General features: G+C 48.4%; 1 protein-coding gene across 1 annotated transcript in view; it reads right to left on the reverse strand.

The window, feature by feature from the left end:
- LOC123773771 (facilitated trehalose transporter Tret1) overlaps positions 1-21197 on the reverse strand; it is a 171720-nt gene that overhangs the window by 85202 nt on the left and 65321 nt on the right. The gene's annotated exons all lie outside the window — the stretch shown is intronic.

Below are 21197 nucleotides of genomic sequence, written 5' to 3' on the forward strand. Positions count from 1 at the left end.
TCCCCTTAAGCAACCTGCTGTCGGCAGGGGACCTGCAGAGTCCCCTTAAGCGATCTGCTGTCGGCAGGGGACCTGTAGAGTCCCCTTAAGCGATCTGCTGTCGGCAGGGGACCTGTAGAGTCCCCTTAAGCAACCTGCTGTCGGCAGGGGACCTGTAGAGTCCCCTTAAGCAACCTGCTGTCGGCAGGGGACCTGCAGAGTCCCCTTAAGCGACCTGCTGTCGGCAGGGAAATGTCAAACATCTCCCCTGCTGACTACGATTTAGATTCCGTGGCGGGCGAGGCTACAAGGGTACCTGCAAGGTGGTGTCGCTGAGGACGGGGTTGGAGGAAGGTGAAAGGAAGGATGGTGGCGGTGGTGTGACGGACGGACACGGCACTTGTGGCCATCACCAGCCTTTGTGAGTGTTCCGTCAGCGACCTCCGTCCGGCCTCGTAGGCACACACTGTTGAGTTCCAGGTAGGGTGGGGGGGGGGGAGGAAGGGTGAAATGAGGTTATTACCTAAATTTACCCGAGGGATCTAGTGCCCTCAACGAGGACAGGAAGCCGACGGCTTGTCGAAAGTCCCGAATTTATCCTGATGAACTGTTTAATAGTCTGCTCCCTAGAAAGTACAGAAAATAAAAGTCGAAATAATACCCCCTCAAGGTGAATGATTCATCATGAACCGGGACAATTACGGTGTTTGTATGGAAGCATGATATCTGGGTTACCAAGAGGCAATAGTGTACATGTATATTGTGACGGGTCGGTGGCGGAGGATGGCAGGGCAGGGTGTTGTGTCCTAATAAGGGAATATACGGAGTTTGCAACTGTGGACAGTAAATTGTACTTCGACTTAGTAATTATATATTATCCACACAAGCTGAACTGCAGGCCATTCTGGCGTGTTTGGAGGAAGTACGTCATGACGACAAAGATGTTTTTGTGTTTGTCAATAGCCGAGGAGCACTTGATTCCTTAAACAGTCGAAATCCAGTCTTCATGTCCATAGTTGAGGATGGTAAGAAAAGGATAACTGAGATACAGCTGAAAGGTCACGATGTGAAATTCATGTGGATTCCATCTCATGTTGGAATAGTGCTCAACGAGGTGGCGGATGACTTGGCAAACCTGCCACATCAAAACCACAAGTTCACATTGAATGTGTTTCCACAATGAGACAAATAAGAAGCAAATCCACAAGGGGCGTGCGAGGATTCGAACCAACGTCCGTGAGCATCTCAGACGCTGCCTTAATCGACTGAGCTACGACATGGTAAAAAGAGTGGAAACCGAAGTTCTACTGAACTTACTAGATCCTGCAAATCCCTTGTGGATTTGTTCATTTGATGCATCACGCTATTGTGATTTCTGTGTGTAAATAAGAAGCAAAATTATAAATATCCAGGCACAGGCAGAAGTGGCGAGGAGAGGTATACTGTATGAGGGAAGCCAAACCATGCAACACTACATGTGTGTGAGTCAAACCATGCAACACTACATGTGTGTGAGTCAAACCATGCAACACTACAGGTGTGTGAGTCAAACCATGCAACACTACATGTGTGTGAGTCAAAACACCAACATTTCACTTATGGTAAAAGGAGAAATGTTTGGAGTGACTGTGCACATGCGGCTCAGGCTTGGGTACAAATATTACTGGGAATATGGGATAGTTGTTCATGATAATGACACCAAGTGTAAACTATGTGGTATGTTAAGGACTCACACCTTCAACCATTATCCATTATGTTCTTGAGTAACCGTTGATTAATGTATATAGAAACCTTGAGATAAGACTGTTCCTGAACAAATCTTTTTACATATCTACTATATACATGCCTCACCTGTGACAGGAAAAAAACATTTTTTTTTTAAACAGCGCCATCTGTTGGATGTAAGAGCAACATAGGCTGTAATCTTTGAAAGTTCGTCACCGATTGCTTTGAAATTTTGACACAACGTTGCATTCGAATAGGCGTTTTTTTTTTATATACCTACTAAATAGATGCCACCCCTGTGGCAGGTAAAAACATGCGTTTTTGAAAAAGAGCGCCATGTGTTGCACATAATAGCAACATGCACGCTATACTAAATATGTCACGAATTCCATTTTAATGTTTCCGATTGCATTGATAAATTTTGTTTTTATAGATTTCGATTTATTTTATTTTTTATTGAATTATTTTGTGTGACATTGTGTTGGAATTGAGCTGTGTTGTTTACCATACCGTTCATTTTATAAGAATAAGTATAGATGCCATACCTGTGACAGGTAAAACTATGCTTTTCTTGAAAAACAGCGCCATCTGTTGTATGTAAGAGCAACACACATGCTATAGTAAATATGTTACAATTCCATTTCAATGTTTCTGATTGCGTTGATAAATAGAAATTTCATAGATTTTTATTTATTTTCATTTTGATTTAATAATTTTGTGTGAATTGCGTTGGAATTGAGCTGCGTTGTTAACCGTACCGTTCATTTTGTGATTATAGTTTATTTCTTATTTTATATATTTTCATTTCATTTTTTAACTGTTTTGCTTATATTTCAGTGATGGGAACATCAGATCACTTGATGTTTCCAATTTTCTGATGTGAACATCAGACCATTTAGGAAGGCATCGGACGGGGGAGTGGGGAATGGTGGGGATGATGAGGGGATGGAAGTGAGAGATGGTGGGGAGGACGAGGGGACAAGGGAGGGGGTAATGGTGGGGAAGGACGAGGGGACGGGGGGAGTTTGGGATGGTGAGGACGAGGGGATGAGGGAGTGGGGAATGGTGGGGAGGACTGGGGGACAGGGAAGGTTGTGTTGCTGAGCCACAGCAACGCGTGGCCGGGTACTGCTAGTATAAAATAGAGTAACAGCTCACTACTGTGTAACTAAGCTTCTCGGTTATCTTGAGGGTATCTTGAGATGATTTCGGAGCTTTTAGTGTCCCAGCGGCCCGGTCCTAGATCATGCCTCTACCCCCAGGAAGCAGCCCGTGACAGCTGACTAACTCCCAGGTACCTATTTACTGCTAGGTAACAGGGGCATCAGGGTGAAAGAAACTCTGCCTATTGTTTCTCGCCGGCGCCGGGGATCGAACCCGGGACCACAGGATCACGCGTCCAGTGTTCTGTCCGCTCAGCCACCGGCTCAGCTTGTCAACACATATAAAAACTTGCTAAGACCAATGTGCCTGCACGGGAGACATCTCCCGTCACGCAGGGTGCAGTCGCACCTCCACAGATCTCCAGCATCAGCTCTTGATACTTGTAATGGCTCAAAAGGGCCACCTCCACTTACGGGCTATTCATGCCCGTGCCACCTTTTGGGTGGCTTAATCTTCATCAATCAATCAACGTGCCTGGGCAGACATATACGTGACGCAGCTCAGGGCGAAGGGAAAGTTATCAGCTGGGCTGTGGCTCCGTGACTCACCAACAGGTTCGCACCCCGCCGCCGCCTCCAAGTCTGGCAAAACCTTGGCCACACCGCTGATATTCTTATATGCTTCGCGTGTATTTGGTGACACTGGAGTCAAGGACTGATTAAATAACACGGCGAGACACGACACGCTGGGATTCAATACAGTGTGTGGGTTGTGAGAGTATTTATGTCGTAACTGAAGACAGTGTGCGGATGACCGCAACAATTATATCATCTAACCTGCAGACTTCTAAATGTTACCATTGCTAGGCTTAGGCTAGGCTACTAGTACCTCGGGGAGCTGGCACCACCTGCTGACGTTGACTTTACTAAATGTAAACTCTCAGCGTAACTATTCACATAATTTGCATCATTTTATAATTGAATTCCTGCCCGAAACGTTTTGCGTAATAGTGGCTTTAGGCATTGTATGTACTAGCTCTATCTATAAATCCATCAACTTTTGTATCTCACCTTGTATGTATGTACTTTACCTGAATAAATATTTGTATTTTTGTATTTTTTTTAAATGTGAGAAAATCGTGGAATACAGAGATAACTATTAGTGGTGTTCAAGAAATGTGTAAGTACTACTTTCATAACTATGTACATACTACCAGAAAATTTAGCCATTCATTTGGGCGGCAGCTTAACATGGCTGTAAACGTGCCGCATAGTTGGACGGGCGTGGAGCAGGATTAGTAACTTTGTAACTGACTAATCGCAGATGTAAATTGCCTTGTATAGTGCCTAGTTCGCCACTTCTTGAACCACTTACGTAAAAAAGTATGCGCCATGTGCCACTAATGTAAAAAGACTTACATATAGCCTATATACATAATTAACTGTACACACACTTAACTGTACACACACACACACACACACACACATATATATATATATATATATATATATATATATATATATGTCGTACCTAGTAGCCAGAACTCACTTCTCAGCCTACTATTCAAGGCCCGATTTGCCTAATAAGCCAAGTTTTCCTGAATTAATATATTTACTATAATTTTTTTCTTATGAAATGATAAAGCTACCCTTTTCACTATGTATGAGGTAATTTTTTTTTTATTGGAGTTAAAATTAACGTAGATATATGACCGAACCTAACCAACCCTACCTAACCTAACCTAACATATATATATAGGTAAGGTTAGGTTAGGTAGCCAAAAAAAGCTAGGTTAGGTTAGGTTAGGTAGACGAAAAAACATTAATTCATGAAAACTTGGCTTATTAGGCAAATCGGGCCTTGCATAGTAGGCTGAGAAGTGAGTTCTGGCTACTAGGTACGACATATATATATATATATATATATATATATATATATATATATATATATAACTGAAAACTCACACCCCAGAAGTGACTCGAACCCATACTCCCACAACTGGTATGTACAGGGACGCCTTAATCCGCTTGACCATCACGACCGGACATAAGGAAGTGATAGCCGAGGCTATATGAACCACTTCCCCGCCGGCACTCGGATGGTAATCTTGGGCATAGCATTTTATCAAATCACCTCATTCTTTGGGGCACACGTGAGGAACACAAATGCAAACAAGCCTGAATGGTCCCCAGGACTATATACAACTGAAAACTCACACCCCAGAAGTGACTCGAACCCATACTCCCACAACTGGTATGTACAGGGACGCCTTAATCCGCTTGACCATCACGACCGGACATAAGGAAGTGATAGCCGAGGCTATATGAACCACTTCCCCGCCGGCACTCGGATGGTAATCTTGGGCATAGCATTTTATCAAATCACCTCATTCTTTGGGGCACACGTGAGGAACACAAATGCAAACAAGCCTGAATGGTCCCCAGGACTATATACAACTGAAAACTCACACCCCAGAAGTGACTCGAACCCATACTCCCACAACTGGTATGTACAGGGACGCCTTAATCCGCTTGACCATCACGACCGGACATAAGGAAGTGATAGCCGAGGCTATATGAACCACTTCCCCGCCGGCACTCGGATGGTAATCTTGGGCATAGCATTTTATCAAATCACCTCATTCTTTGGGGCACACGTGAGGAACACAAATGCAAACAAGCCTGAATGGTCCCCAGGACTATATACAACTGAAAACTCACACCCCAGAAGTGACTCGAACCCATACTCCCACAACTGGTATGTACAGGGACGCCTTAATCCGCTTGACCATCACGACCGGACATAAGGATGAGGTGCCCCAAAGAATGATAAAGCTGATAAAGCTGTTTTTGAATAAAAAACGGTTTACACACGACTCCAACCCGTCCTCGACTCAAGTCCATTACATCCAGCGGTCGACCCCACAGACGCATTCATAAATTTTAACATGCTGTTCATTCAAAACGGGAATTTTCTCAAGTATAAATTAATATTATAATATATTAACATATTGTGTATATATAGGCATAGAATAGGTTAGGTTAGGTGTTTAGGTTCTGTTGGCGATTATTTGTATTTGTAGTACGTGGGTGAAGCATTTATAGCGTTGTGGTTCGAACAAAATTCGTCAGTGAAGTAAGTAAGTAATTATCAAAAGAAGGCACCAAACCGGGAAGGCTATGTAGCACCATCAAAGACGCAAAATAATCAGAGGGCGCTAAATATCACCAAGGATGCCAATACGAGAACAAAAACGCATAAGGCGAACGATATCAAAAGTATCCGAGTCACCAAGAATTCTATCGAGGGACAGGTGACCGCGAGGGGCGGTCGGAAAGCAAGACATACGCTCGTCCTGGAAGTCAGGACATTCAAGAAGGACATGCATGACCGTAAGAGGGACAATGCAACTAGGACAATAAGGAGCAGGGCGGCGCTCCATCAAGTGACCATGGGTTAAGCGAGTATGGCCAATACGCAACCTCGCCAGAGCTGTTCCCCACCGCCGGTTACGGTGGAAGGAGGACTGCCACGAGGAAACACAACATTTAAGAGTACGTAGCTTGTTACCAGTAACAGACAACCAAGAAGTCTGCCAACGGGTAAGGACTGAGGAATGGATAACTGGGTAAAAGTCGGAATATGGAATGCCCTTACGAGAGATGGGACAAGAGCGGACAGCTTCCTTGGCGGCAGCATCCGCACGCTCATTTAAAGACACACCAATATGGCTGGGAACCCAACAAAACTCAACCAACTTAAATTTACTGTGAACAAGAAACAGCCAATGCTGGATCTCGACAACCACTGGATGAACTAGATTAAAGGACCCGAGAGCCATGAGGGCACTACGAGAGTCAACAACAACTACAAAGGAAGACTGACAACGAGAAAGTAGGAGACGAAGAACATAGAGAATAGCATAAAGTTCCGCTGTAAAGATGCTAGTCTCCGGAGGCAAGCGACACATATAAGTGCGATCAGGAAAAACAACACAGTAGCCAACACCGTCCGCTGACTTAGACCCATCGGTGAAGACAGAAACGGAGCGGGAGTGAGAAGAAAAGTGCTCGAGGAAAAGGCGTTTTAGAACCGTAGGAGGGGTAAAAGCTTTAGTGATACGGGTCAAGGATGTACAAAACCGCGGAAGAGGGACCCTCCACAGGGGCAAAGAAGGAACAACACGAGGAGAAACATCAGAAATACGAACGGAAAGAGAATCCTGCAGGCGAGATAACCGGACAGAAAGAGGGAGGTGGTGAAGAGGAACAGGAACCGCAGGAGGGGTAAAAGTTAAAGCACAACAGAGGCGAGAGGAAGGATGTTGCAAGGACCGCGCAAGATAGCGAAGACAGTAGCGATCACGGCGGTCCTGGAGAGACAGGAAGCCAGTGTCAACATACAAGCTAAGGACGGGAGTCGAACGAAAGGCACCAGAACTGAGGCGCAACCCAGTATGGTGCAAAGCATCAAGACGGCGAAGAGTAGAAGGAGAAGCAGACGAGTAAGCAGGGCAACCATAATCGAGCTTAGACAGGACGAGAGAGGAATGTAAAGCAAGGAGAGTGCTCCTATCTGCCCCCCAAGAAGTATGGGACAAGACCCGAAGGAGGGTAAGGGCCTTAGAGCACTCAACACGGAGGTAAGAGATATGGGGAGACCAAGACAAACGAGTGTCAAGGAATAACCCCAAAAGCTTCGCGGAATCTTTGTATTCAAGGGGATGACCATAAAGTGACAAAGAGGGACGAAGAACAACCCGCACCCGAAAGGAACGACGAGAGAGGAAGCTGCGGAGAAAGAGAGGGAGATGACCACGAAGGCCAAAAGAATGAAGTTGAGATAGGATATGATAACGCCAAGTGGTGTCGTAAGCCTTTTCCAGGTCAAAAAGGACGGCAACAACGGAGGTCTTCGCAGCAAAAGCAGTACGAATATAGACCTCCAAGTTCACCAGGACATCTGTCATGCTGCGGCACTTGCGGAAACCAAATTGAGAAGGGGAGAGGAGGTGATGGTGTTCCAGGAACCACATCAGACGAACGTTAACCATACGTTCAAAGAGTTTGCAGACACAACTCGTGAGAGCAATAGGGCGAAAGTCCTTAGGGGAAGTACCCAGAGACCCCGGTTTGCGAACAGGGAGGACAACGGCATCGAGCCAGTCCTCAGGGACTGACGACGACTTCCAGATCCGATTATACAGACTCAGTAAATACTGAGACGTGCTCGGAGGGAGATGGCGAAGCATCTCATAATGAATACCATCGGAGCCCGCCGCCGTAGAACCGCAGAGGGCCAGGGCAGAACGAAGTTCAGAGAGAGAGAAGGGATCATTATAGGGAAGCTGAAGATGAGTGCTGAAATCTAAAGGACGAGACTCAAGGACAGGTTTACGAAGAAGGAAAGATTGGGGAAGATGAAGACCAGAGCTAACAGAAGAAAAGTGGGAACCCAGTTCAGAAGCGACCTGCAACGGGTCCGCCACAAGAGTATCATGGAGGTGAAGGACCGGTGAAACATCGGGAACGAACTTACCCGCTATCTTGCGGATACGCTTCCAGATCTGGGCCAGAGGGGTTTCGGACGTAATTGTTGAGACATAAGATGCCCAACATTCACGTTTAGCCGTACGGATGGCCCTACGGGCCACCGCACTCGCTTTCCGAAAGAAAAGAAAAGAATCGGTCGTCTGCCTACGGCGGTGCCTCTTCCAGGCTGCACTCTTACAGCGGACAGCCCGAGCACAGTCCGCATTCCACCAGGGAACGCACTTCCGTGGACCCCGAGAGGAAGAGCGAGGAATAGAGCGGAGGGCAGCGTTGAAGACAGTGTCATGAAAAAGGAGGAGAGCGCGAGAGAGAGGCAGAAGGGAGAGGTCAGAGAGAGCAGCACTGAGGGTAAATAGGGTCCAGTCTGCCTTAGCAAACTGCCACCTAGGGAAAGAGAGGGAAGGGCGAAAAGAGTAAAAGGAAACAAGGATGGGGAAATGATCACTTCCATGGAGGTCATCAAGAACCTGCCACGTGAAATCTAAGTAAAGAGAAGAAGAGCAGAGAGAAAGATCAAGACAAGAAAGGGTGCGAGTCCGAGAGTCCAAATGAGTGGGCTCACCAGAATTCAGAAGACACAGGGAAGAAGATAGGAGAAACGGCTCAAGGAGGCGACCCCGGGTATTCGTCAGAACGTCACCCCAAAGAGAATGACGACAATTGAAGTCACCCAGCAGGAGCACAGGCTCCGGCAAGGAGTCTAGGAGGTGTTTCAAATCAGGAAGAGAGAGCGGGACACTCGGGGGGAGATAAATGGAACAAACTGTGTACCATTTCCCCACAAAGATACGAGCAGCAGAACAATGGAGAGGCGAAGGAAAAAGTAAAGGAACAAAGGGAACATCTGCACGAATCAAGAGAGCAGAAGAATTAGAAGCCCCAGCAATGGCTGGGGGGGGGGGGGAGAGAAAGGAATAGCCACGAAAACGACCAGGACGAGCACCAAGCATTGGCTCCTGGAGACAGACACAAAGGGGCGAAAACCGCGAAATCAGAAGGTGGAGTTCGAGGAAATTGGCGTAATAACCTCGAACGTTCCATTGAAGAATGGACAACGACGAGAAGAGAAAGGACAAAAACAGAGAACAAGGAAGAAACAAAGGTGAAAGAGCAACAGAGCACGTTAAAGAATATCAGGGTCGGGATCAGGGTCAGCAAAGTCAGGGTTAGGGGGCATGGGTAAACTGAGCAAAGACGGAGGGAAGGAAACGGGAGAACAGATCAGAGGTGGGCGGGCGGGGTCCGGAGGAGGAGGAGGAAGAGGAGGAGACAACGGAGAGGAGCAGTCAAGGACAGCAGTAGGAAGAGGGGGAGTAGAAAGAGGGGAGCGCACCCCAGCAAGAGCAGCAACCGAAAGGGAAGCAGGGGCCAAAGAAACCTCCATAGCAGGAACAGGGGGCGCAACCACTGAAACGGGAGGGGAAGGAGCAACAGAGCCAGAAGTAGGAGCTAAGGAAGAAAGCGAAGCCTTCTTACCCGCCGGGGAAGAGGAAGGAGAGGAGCCAGGCTTACGCTTCTGACTTAAAGAGACAGGTGTCCCAGCAACTACGTACCGGGCAACGGATTCCAGTGTCTCAACAGGAGAAGCCGAACGAGAGCACACACGACGGCCGTTAGGAGAGCGATGGACATCCGCCTGCACCGACAGGCGGCGGGGAGAGCCGATAGATGGAAGAAGAGGATGGGAAGGAGGATCGGAGGGGGACGAGGAAGAAGACACAGGAGACATGACAGACCGGGTTGAAAGAAGGGGAACCCCAGACAGAAGACCAGGAGGGGGACCCCTCGGGAAAGAACTCAAAGGAACAGAGGAGGGGGCAGTGGGCGTATCCGGGTCCAAGGCCCGGAAACGGTTGAGAGTCTGAGGAAGGGGGGAAGGACGAGGAGAGGAAGAGCGCAACACGCGAGCATAAGAGATGTTAGTATAAGGCGGGAGCCGGCGAACCTGGCGCCTCGCCTCAGGAAATGACAAACGCTCCCGGTACTTCAGGTTAAGGACAGCCGCCTCTAGCTTGTAATGGACACAGGCACGGGAGAACGTAGGATGGGCCTCACCGCAGTTGAGGCAGCGAGCTTGGGGAGAAGTGCACTCCGACTTAGAGTGACCTTCACTCCCACACAAAGGACAAAGAGAGACAGTCCCAGAGCAGCGGAGGGCACCATGCCCAAACCTCCAGCACTTATTACAAAGTCGAGGAGAAGGAATATACTCCTGGACAGAGCACCTAGCACCAGCAAGAATGACAGAGGATGGAAGGGTCCTACCATCAAAGGTGATCTTCACAACGCGAAGGGGTTGACGGCGACGACCACGAGGGGGACGAGTAAACGAGTCAACCTGGAGGACAGAATGGCCTTGGGCATCAAGGATATGCCGAATATCATCGTGGCAATCCTGCAGATTCCGAACACCAGTTGCAACATGGGGTGGGAGGAGAATAGTGCCAACACTGGAATTCATCTGAACGTTCTTGGAGACCCGAACAGAGATCTCGCCAAGGCAAGATAAGGCAGCCAAGCGGGAAGCCGCATCCTGAGAAGGAGCAGCAACGACACGTGTACCGAGACGAGTGGGGTTGAAAGTAACACATCCACGGAATCTACAAGATGCCGATGGAGGGAGAAATCGTCGGGAGGCGCAGAATCAAGAGGGAGGAGATCAAAGTATTTGGCCCATGAAGCAGGACCAAACAAGGCCTGATACGCATCAGCACGGGAAGGAATCGAGCGAGTGCGGTTGGGGCGCGAACGGCGTTGAGAACCCCTAGAGAGAGAGGGGTCAAAAGGCGCAGTAGTCACAACGAAAGACTTAGCCACACCAGGGGACGAAGTGGTCACCACCGGGGGCTGGAGGCTCGACCCAACCTCAGAGGAGGGAGGGGAGCTGGGGGAAGAAGTCAGGACGGTCAAAGGAGGAGCAAGGTCGGGGCCCAACGCAGCGGGAGCTACAGAGCCTGGTCTTCCAATACAGGCCGACTCGGGGGCTTGGTCGCCCACCCCACGAGCCTGAGAGGGTACAACGGAAACATTCAACGACATAGAGACGAAAAGTGACAAATTCATCCACGAATGTGCCCCCATACCCACCATGGAGCCACAATTAGAGGCAGGACACCCAACAGGAAGCTATCGCCGATCATGCCGGGGCCCCCTAGGGGTGCGTCGTGAGTATACGCCCCACAAACGCCACCTTAAGAACCATCAGTCCGTCGAGATCGGGTTCAGCGACGAAAGGGGGATTGACAATAAAAGGTTCCCCTCGCTCGAGACGTCGGGTACTACAGTTCTACGGGTGCAAGAGTATGCCTCCTCAAGCACACGGGCGTCAAAATAGAAGAAGTCCAAAGAAATAATCCAAAACAAGCAAAAGGTCGGCAGGAAACGACAAGCAGATAGGAGAAGAGGGGGGAGAAAAACGAAACATAAGGAAAAGGAAAAGCGATCCGGCACAATTGGAGAAGACAGCAGCAGGAGTGCAAGGCCAGAAAAGGACAGAGGACTGCCCAACGGAGCATCACACTCCGGCAGCCGTCCACCAAGCCCCCTCACGACGCCAACGGGCCGGAAGGGGAGGGGGATTCGTCAGTGAAGCACTTGTTCCGGATATGTTCGAACGTCAGCAGTTGTGAGTCGTGTGTAAACGGCTTTTCATTCATAAACAGGGGGTTTGGCGGGTGCATGGAATCACTTTTGGATCTTTGTTTGGAGGACGGGCTGCACGACTCACAACTGATTTTGTTCGAATACTTCTGGAACAAGTGCTTCACTGACGAATTTTGTTCGAATCACAACGCTATAAATGCTTCACCCACGTACTACAAATACAAATAATCGCCAACAGAACCTAAACACCTAACCTAACCTACGCCTATATATGCACAATATGCTAATATATTATAATATTAATATATATTTGAGAAAATTCCCGTTTTGAATGAACAGCATGTTAAAATTTTTGAATGCATCTGTGGGGTCGACCGCTGGATGTAATGGACTTGAGTCGAGGACGGGTTGGCAACTAGACCACGGCATGGTAAAAGCATTGCATCCTGGAGTTCTATTGGACTCATAAGGGTTTCCTGAGGATTCTACTGAAGCCGGACAAGGATCTTCACACAATAAACCCCATGGACTCTGGCTCTGTCATCCTGGAATGTTCTACTTTTGATGCTCCTCTTTCAATACACAGAGAGAGTACTCACACTAACGTGATTGCACCAATGAGACAATTCATAGGAGCCATGATTTAGTGCATTTATATAGTCAAGAAATTTTTGGTTTATATAAGGCACATAATTTCGGCCGCACATTCACACAACACATCCAGTCTCTTGTCGCGCCTTGCTGCCAGTCAGTACAGTGGAAGTTATTGTGTAATTCACCTTGCTGGAGGTCGACCGGGATAACGCACCAAACGGCAGTTCCTTGCCGCGTGGAGAAGTTCCTTGCCGCGTGGAGAAGTTCCTTGCCGCGTGGAGAAGTTCCTTGCCGCGTGGAGAAGTTCCTTGCCGCGTGGAGAAGTTCCTTGCCGCGTGGAGAAGTTCCTTGCCGCGTGGAGAAGTTCCTTGCCGCGTGGAGAAGTTCCTTGCCGCGTGGAGAAGTTCCTTGCCGCGTGGAGAAGTTCCTTGCCGCGTGGAGAAGTTCCTTGCCGCGTGGAGAAGTTCCTTGCCGCGTGGAGAAGTTCCTTGCCGCGTGGAGAAGTTCCTTGCCGCGTGGAGAAGTTCCTTGCCGCGTGGAGAAGTTCCTTGCCGCGTGGAGAAGTTCCTTGCCGCGTGGAGAAGTTCCTTGCCGCGTGGAGAAGTTCCTTGCCACGTGGAGAAGTTCCTTGCCACGTGGAGAAGTTCCTTGCCGCGTGGAGAAGTTCCTTGCCGCGTGGAGAAGTTCCTTGCCGCGTGGAGAAGTTCCTTGCCGCGTGGAGAAGTTCCTTGCCACGTGGAGAAGTTCCTTGCCGCGTGGAGAAGTTCCTTGCCGCGTGGAGAAGTTCCTTGCCGCGTGGAGAAGTTCCTTGCCGCGTGGAGAAGTTCCTTGCCGCGTGGAGAAGTTCCTTGCCGCGTGGAGAAGTTCCTTGCCGCGTGGAGAAGTTCCTTGCCGCGTGGAGAAGTTCCTTGCCGCGTGGAGAAGTTCCTTGCCGCGTGGAGAAGTTCCTTGCCGCGTGGAGATAAATGGATTGGACAAATGCGTCGCCTCACACAACGGAACACATGTATGTTGGTCAGCACTTTAAAGCACAACAACCACCTGTGGTTGAATGCTCAACAACTCATTATACTCCATGATGTCTAACAGATCTCCAACCCTGTCCACATAATACAGAAAATAATGTATATATTGCTGGTTACCATTGTAAATGAATGGCTACACCTGTGGTAGAAAAAAACACTCCCGTCACTCCGTCAATATCAGAGACGGGAACGCGGGGTCTGCTATGCAGGAAGAGCCACACATCTACGGTGTCTGTCACCCAATACCGTCAGTTTAGTTTAGTTCGTTTATTATGCACCCCATACCCATTTTAATTTGTTTTTAAATTTTGCCCCGAGGGGCGAGTTTATTGGGCAGCGCCACTCATCTTGTGAGTGAACACACCGCCATAGTGACAGTATTGGGCAGCGTCACTCATCCTGTGAGTGGACACACCGCCATAGTGACAGTATTGGGCAGCGTCACTCATCCTGTGAGTGAACATACCGCCATAGTGACAGTATTGGGCAGGGCCACTCATCCTGTGAGTGGACACACCGCCATAGTGACAGTATTGGGCAGCGCCACTCATCTTGTGAGTGGACACACCGCCATAGTGACAGTATTGGGCAGCGCCACTCATCTTGTGAGTGAACACACCGCCATAGTGACAGTATTGGGCAGCGTCACTCATCCTGTGAGTGGACACACCGCCATAGTGACAGTATTGGGCAGCGTCACTCATCCTGTGAGTGAACACACCGCCATAGTGACAGTATTGGGCAGCGCCACTCATCTTGTGAGTGGACACACCGCCATAGTGACAGTATTGGGCAGCGCCACTCATCTTGTGAGTGAACACACCGCCATAGTGACAGTATTGGGCAGCGCCACTCATCTTGTGAGTGGACACACCGCCATAGTGACAGTATTGGGCAGCGCCACTCATCTTGTGAGTGAACACACCGCCATAGTGACAGTATTGGGCAGCGTCACTCATCCTGTGAGTGGACACACCGCCATAGTGACAGTATTGGACAGCGCCACTCATCCTGTGAGTGAACATACCGCCATAGCAGAATGTACAACACTCCCCAATAGGAAGAAAACCCGCTGGGTTGTTCATCCTGTCACTTGTACCCAGACACAGCTGAGACTTGCTTAACTGTCTCAAGTGAACAGCTCCTCAAACAAGAAGATTAACATTTATCAACCCTTAAAAGCTTACGTTATCTTGCGGGTGCAAAATGGGGAAATCTTTTGAGAACAGCATCAATATTTGACAAATAGTGTTTTGCTAACTCAAACAATGTGGGGTTTATTATTCTACACATATTCCTAATGTCTCTCAGGTGTTCACATTCACGTAGATAGTGGTCAAGGCGGTGTCCATCACTCTCACCACAGCCCATACCCATCTTGTGGGGCGGTAATGGTTACAGAGGTACATATCTCTGGTTACAGAGGTACATATCTCTGGTTACAGAGGTACATATCTCTGGTTACAGAGGTACATATCTCTGGTTACAGAGGTACATATCTCTGGTTACAGAGGTACATATCTCTGGTTACAGAGGTACATATCTCTGGTTACAGAGGTACATAATGGGATCAGCGCAGCCCGTCTTCCTAAGATTTCCCCAACGTCAAGAAAACGGTCAATGTAAAGTATCCTCTCCTAACCTACCAGAGGACCCAAAACAGAAAACGGGATAGTACGTCACTTCTGCCAGCTGCTTCCGTTTTCTAGTACGGCAATTTTTGCCTTAGGTAACGCATACGATCGAAAAGCGACCACTGGAGACATCTCCCGTCACGCAGGGTGCAGTCGCACCTCCACAGATCTCCAGTATCTTCTATTGATACTGGAAATGGCTCAAAAGGGCCACCACTTACGGGCTATTCATGCCCGTGCCACCTTTTGGGTGGCTTAATCTTCATCAAGCAATCGAAAAGCGACGTTTTTGGTATTACAAGTTGCTCAGGGACGGACCCCCAAAATTAATTTAGTTGAGCAAGTTACAGTCTTGATAAGCTAGTTACAAAATGTAATGAATATCGCTATATCAACAATTAATGCATTCGAGACCGACCACAAGTACAGTCTCTAAGTTAAGCAATTTATATATGCGTGAGCTAGTTACATAATTGACGCGTTAACCGGCACGCCACCTTCTCCCCCTCCCATCCGGAGGGCAGTCAGTGGTGGAAAGGTTACAGTCACTCACATTTCAACGCGTCCTCTTAAAATTACGTCGCTTTTCGCTCGTATGCGCTATGGCCAAAAATGGACGTAATTCAAAATGAAATCGGCTCACGAAAGTGACGCATTGTCCCGTTTTCTGTTTTGGGTCCTCTGGTTTACTCGGTTAGGTTAGACAAGGAAATTTTCAATTAACGGTTTTTATGATGTTTTGAAACCTTTGGAGATCTTCCTGCCCTCCTGACCTACCAGAGGACCCTAAACTTGCTGTTTTGGAGAAAAAATCCAAAATTTATTTTCTATTATTGTTCATTTTCAAATTTCGTCCAATTTCCGCCATACGGACAAACGGCCAAAATCAAATGTAATTTGTAAGAGGAAAGGTTGTTGACATTTACTACCTTCAGTTAGTTGCAAACTGGGGATATTTAGTTGAAATTTCTGGACGAAGGTAATTTTGAATGACATCTTTACACATTTCTTGAACATTTGTTATAGTGAGAGGAAATGTCAGCACTGTGGAGAAATGCCCGACAGATCACTGGAACATTATCTAACACAGTGCACAGTTACAGCCACAACAGACCACTGGAACATTATCTAACACAGTGCACAGTTACAAACCCATTAAGATTTCAACTTAGATTCAACAGAGCAGAAGAAGTTGTTAAACACATATGGCAAAATCTTACTGAAGCGACCTTACGAGTCATAAATACTTATACTCCGCCCAAGTAAAACAGAAACAAGCAACACTTTAGTGGGCCAGCCAGAGGCTTAGGGCCCGCCCAGTGGGCCAGCCAGAGGCTTAGGGCCCGCCCAGTGGGCCAGCCAGAGGCTTAGGGCCCGCCCAGTGGGCCAGCCAGAGGCTTAGGGCCCGCCCAGTGGGCCAGCCAGAGGCTTAGGGCCCGCCCAGTGGGCCAGCCAGGGGCTTAGGGCCCGCCCAGTGGGCCAGCCAGAGGCTTAGGGCCCGCCCAGTGGGCCAGCCAGAGGCTTAGGGCCCGCCCAGTGGGCCAGCCAGAGGCTTAGGGCCCGCCCAGTGGGCCAGCCAGAGGCTTAGGGCCCGCCCAGTGGGCCAGCCAGAGGCTTAGGGCCCGCCCAGTGGGCCAGCCAGGGGCTTAGGGCCCGCCCAGTGGGCCAGCCAGAGGCTTAGGGCCCGCCCAGTGGGCCAGCCAGAGGCTTAGGGCCCGCCCAGTGGGCCAGCCAGAGGCTTAGGGCCCGCCCAGTGGGCCAGCCAGGGGCTTAGGGCCCGCCCAGTGGGCCAGCCAGAGGCTTAGGGCCCGCCCAGTGGGCCAGCCAGAGGCTTAGGGCCCGCCCAGTGGGCCAGCCAGAGGCTTAGGGCCCGCCCAGTGGGCCAGCCAGGGGCTTAGGGCCCGCCCAGTGGGCCAGCCAGAGGCTCAGGGCCCGCCCAGTGGGCCAGCCAGAGGCTTAGGGCCCGCCCAGTGGGCCAGCCAGAGGCTCAGGGCCCGCGCAGGAATATCCCTGCAAAAAAAAAAAATCTTATAGAGTTGTCTCTAAATTCACGAAGCAAAACTTGTAGACGTTAGTACTTTTAATTATTATAATTATTATTTTTCACCACAGACGTGGCCTGATATTTACATTGCTAACTAGCATATATACATTTTCTTCTGTCCTCCATGTACAGGGTTAGAGATCTGTTAACCATATAGTTCAGTGATTTATTGAACGCTCGACCACAGAAGTTGGTTGTAGTGCTTTTAAAATGCTAATGTAACCTACATACACAAATTACACAGATATACATCTATCCTACATAAACAGCGTCCGAGGGACGTTAGTGCGGCTAGGCTTAGGCTGTGTTGTAAACACCTCTGGGAACTAGCACAACTTGTCGATGATGATCTAACTCAAAACAAACGTCGACAAATACTCTTTATACCCTATGTCACCTGTAATTGAATGAGAACACATCCGCGAATTTAAAGACAACTTTTTCAATAAATGCTTAAGAAATGTCCATGCATTGAATTCAGGATGACGTTATCCAGAACCCAAGAACCACTAGTTTGTTTATTGTTGATAGGGCCCACACTGACTGCCAGACTGTAGACAGTCTCCGTGGTGTAGTGGTAAGACACTCGCCTGGCGTTCCGCGAGCGCTTTGTCATGGGTTCGTATCCTGGCCGGGGAGGATTTACTGGGCGCAATTCCTTAACTGTAGCCTCTGTTTAACTCAACAGTAAAATGTGTACTTGGTTGTAACAACGATTCTTGGCGGCAGGGGATCGTATTCCAGGGACCATAGGATTAAGGACTTGCCCGAAACGCTACGCGTACTAGTGGCTCTACAAGAATGTAACAACTCTTGTATATATCTCAAAAAAGCTACCATACTCAACTTACTCGTTGACCTTGTCATATACTGTAACATTAACGATACTGAACAAATTCACAAGGGCCTTGATGAGCATTCGAACCTAGCCGATGGATGTTCCCAGCCGCGCTTCAGTCAACTGTACCTCGCAGTTAGGCCTCAATAGTAGCCCAATAAGGCACTACGGGCTCACCATAGCCCGTGCTACTTGGAACTCTGTTCCAGGTAGCGAATCTTTAACAACAACAACAGTAGCCCAACCCGGTTAGGCTTCAGTGGAAGCTTCGGGATCCTTATGAAGACAATAGCACTCCAGGTAGCAATTCCAATATGCAGTGGTACGGTTGACTAGGGTGCATCTTTGGGAACATCCAGCACATAGGTTCGAATCCTCATCGACGTCTTTATTAATTTGTTCACTTATATATATCTATGTATTATGATTTCCCTGTGTATTAACTATACTATTGGAATTAAACTACTATTCTTGCAACTTTGTCACACATTTGAGGCAAATGAAAACTTTTCTGTAATTGTTCACCAGAAACGTAAATTACTAAGACTGAAGAGCCTTGGAGTTGAGTTGCTGAGCCTCTTGTAACTGTAACCTTTCCGCCACCGGCCGCGGGAAGGAATGGGGTCCATAATAAATTAGTTTGCACTCGTGCAACCAGAAATGTCAGTAGAACTGGGTCATGGTATCTTGTAATCTGCGCAGGTGTTTAATGCTAATATGTAGCTCTAAGAATAATATAATATGTAATATTATGTATATAATATGTAATATTTATGTAATATGTAGCTAATATAATGCACTAGTGCAAAATGCTGATATGTAAATTTTATGTTGACATAAAGGATAGACAAGACGAGAAATATTCAGACTTTTTGTTTATTAACAAGCTATAGGTAGATACATGAATGTGCTGCTATCCAATTCTATATGAAGGATAACAGAGTATAGATCAAGACCTAGCTATAAGTTCATAAATTATCCTATGTCACAGAACAGTCAGTCACATGGACTCAGGAGAAATAAACGCGAGTGATGCGAGGCTAGGCTAGTAGCCTACACTAGCAAACTCTGGAAAGAGTATCAGAATATCTTCCAACATTTGTGAGTGTATAAAGTAGTTACAGAGCTCAAAGTATCTCATTTAGTCTGAAGTGGTTGATGTGAAGGATATTCTCTAATATAGTGGTGGAGAATGTCCCAGCTCTTGTTCACAGCTGACATTTGGAATGCTCACCTTTTGGGGATTTGATCGGCAGCAACCTGCTCTTTTCGACTTCACCCTGAGTTTGTTCCTTAGGTCTGTACCTCTTCTTTACATGTCTCTAAACTCTTAGCCTCAACAACAGTGTCTCCTAGCCTCAACAACAGTGTGTTACGGCCCTCTCGGGACGCAACGGGGTTCTTACTCTGATGTAGTTAGAGGAAGATATATATCCGGCCCCAAGCCAGTAGAGGCTATCAAGGGATGCGATCCGTGACGCAAGTAACTTAAAGGGAGTAGGGAAAGAAAGGTAAGAACTTAATATAATATAATATAACCTTCACCATTTAAATATATAAAAGTAAAACGTACACAAGGGGGAGGGGTATTAACACTTTACAAAGGGGACCAACACTGTAGTCTTCTGCTGGAGACTATGGATCCTTGAAGCTAGATGCCGAGTCCGCGGCGCTTTCTTCATGGCCTCAAGACGTGTCCTCTGAGAACGCCGAGTCTACCCGAGGCAGCCAGTCTCCATACAGTGAAGTTTGCTGCAGCTGTCGTGACGTCGCCCCCCCGGAAGAACACTGTGGTGTGTTAAGCCTGCCAGTGGAGTGGCAGTGGAAGGATTTACCCGGGACCGACGGTTGGAGACGATAATCCACTGGGGTATTGAGGACAGGAGGGTGATTGGTGATATCACACGAGACTCCTGTCTAGGGCGTACCCCTTATATCGTTCGTGGAGTGGCCGTACCAGCCTTGGTGGCTCTGTACCTGCCAGCAGACCTGCTGGACGTGTGGTTGACGGCCTCCACGACGGTGCCCCCAGTGGACCCGTGTTGTGGCTGACCTGTGGCCAGGGTAGACTCGGCGTTCTCAGAGGACACGTCTTGAGGCCACGAAGAAAGCGCCGCGGACTCGGCATCTAGCTTCAAGGATCCATAGTCTCCAGCAGAAGACTACAGTGTTGGTCCCCTTTGTAAAGTGTTAATACCCCTCCCCCTTGTGTACGTTTTATTATATATATTAAACGGTGATGGTGAAAATTATATTATATTAAGTTCTTACCTTTCTTTCCCTACTCCCTTTAAGTTACTTGCGTCACGGATCGCATCCCTTGATAGCCTCTACTGGCTTGGGGCCGGATATATATCTTCCTCTAACTACATCAGAGTAAGAACCCCGTCGGACTCCACCTTCAACACAGTGGTCCCAGGTCGGCTCTGTAAGCAGACACGTCATTAATAACCGGGACACTAATACACCACACTCACAGGCTCGGATACAAACGCCCGACATATCCACTCCATAGATGGCGCTGTCGTCGGAGCACCACCTCACCAGAGGTCAGGAGCGGCGGTGTTGAGCGCTGAACCAGACTGGAAACTGGTCCTCGAGGCCCGTACACGCTGTCCTCACTAGGTGTCGTCGTTCGTTTGGCGGGGGTTTCGGGAGCTGACCCACAGATGGCGCGGCCGTCACTGTTTAGAGATTGGACGCTGGATCAGGGTCCGTAACACAGTGTCTCCTAACATCAACAACAGGTGTCTCCTAGCCTCATCAACAGTGTCTCCTAACATCAACAACAGGTGTCTCCTAGCCTCAACAACAGGTGTCTCCAAGCCTCAACAACAGGCCTCTCCTAGCCTCAACAACAGGCCTCTCCTAGCCTCAACAACAGGCCTCTCCTAGCCTCAACAACAGGCCTCTCCTAGCCTCAACAACAGGTGTCTCCTAGCCTCAACAACAGGTGTCTCCTAGCCTCAACAACAGGCCTCTCCTAGCCTCAGCAACAGGTGTCTCCTAGCCTCAACAACAGACCTCTCCTAGCCTCAACAACAGGCCTCTCCTAGCCTCAACAACAGGCCTCTCCTAGCCTCAACAACAGGCCTCTCC

The sequence above is a fragment of the Procambarus clarkii genome, chromosome 72, assembly GCF_040958095.1.
Source record: "Procambarus clarkii isolate CNS0578487 chromosome 72, FALCON_Pclarkii_2.0, whole genome shotgun sequence".
In the NCBI taxonomy this organism is placed as follows: Eukaryota; Metazoa; Arthropoda; class Malacostraca; order Decapoda; family Cambaridae; genus Procambarus; species Procambarus clarkii.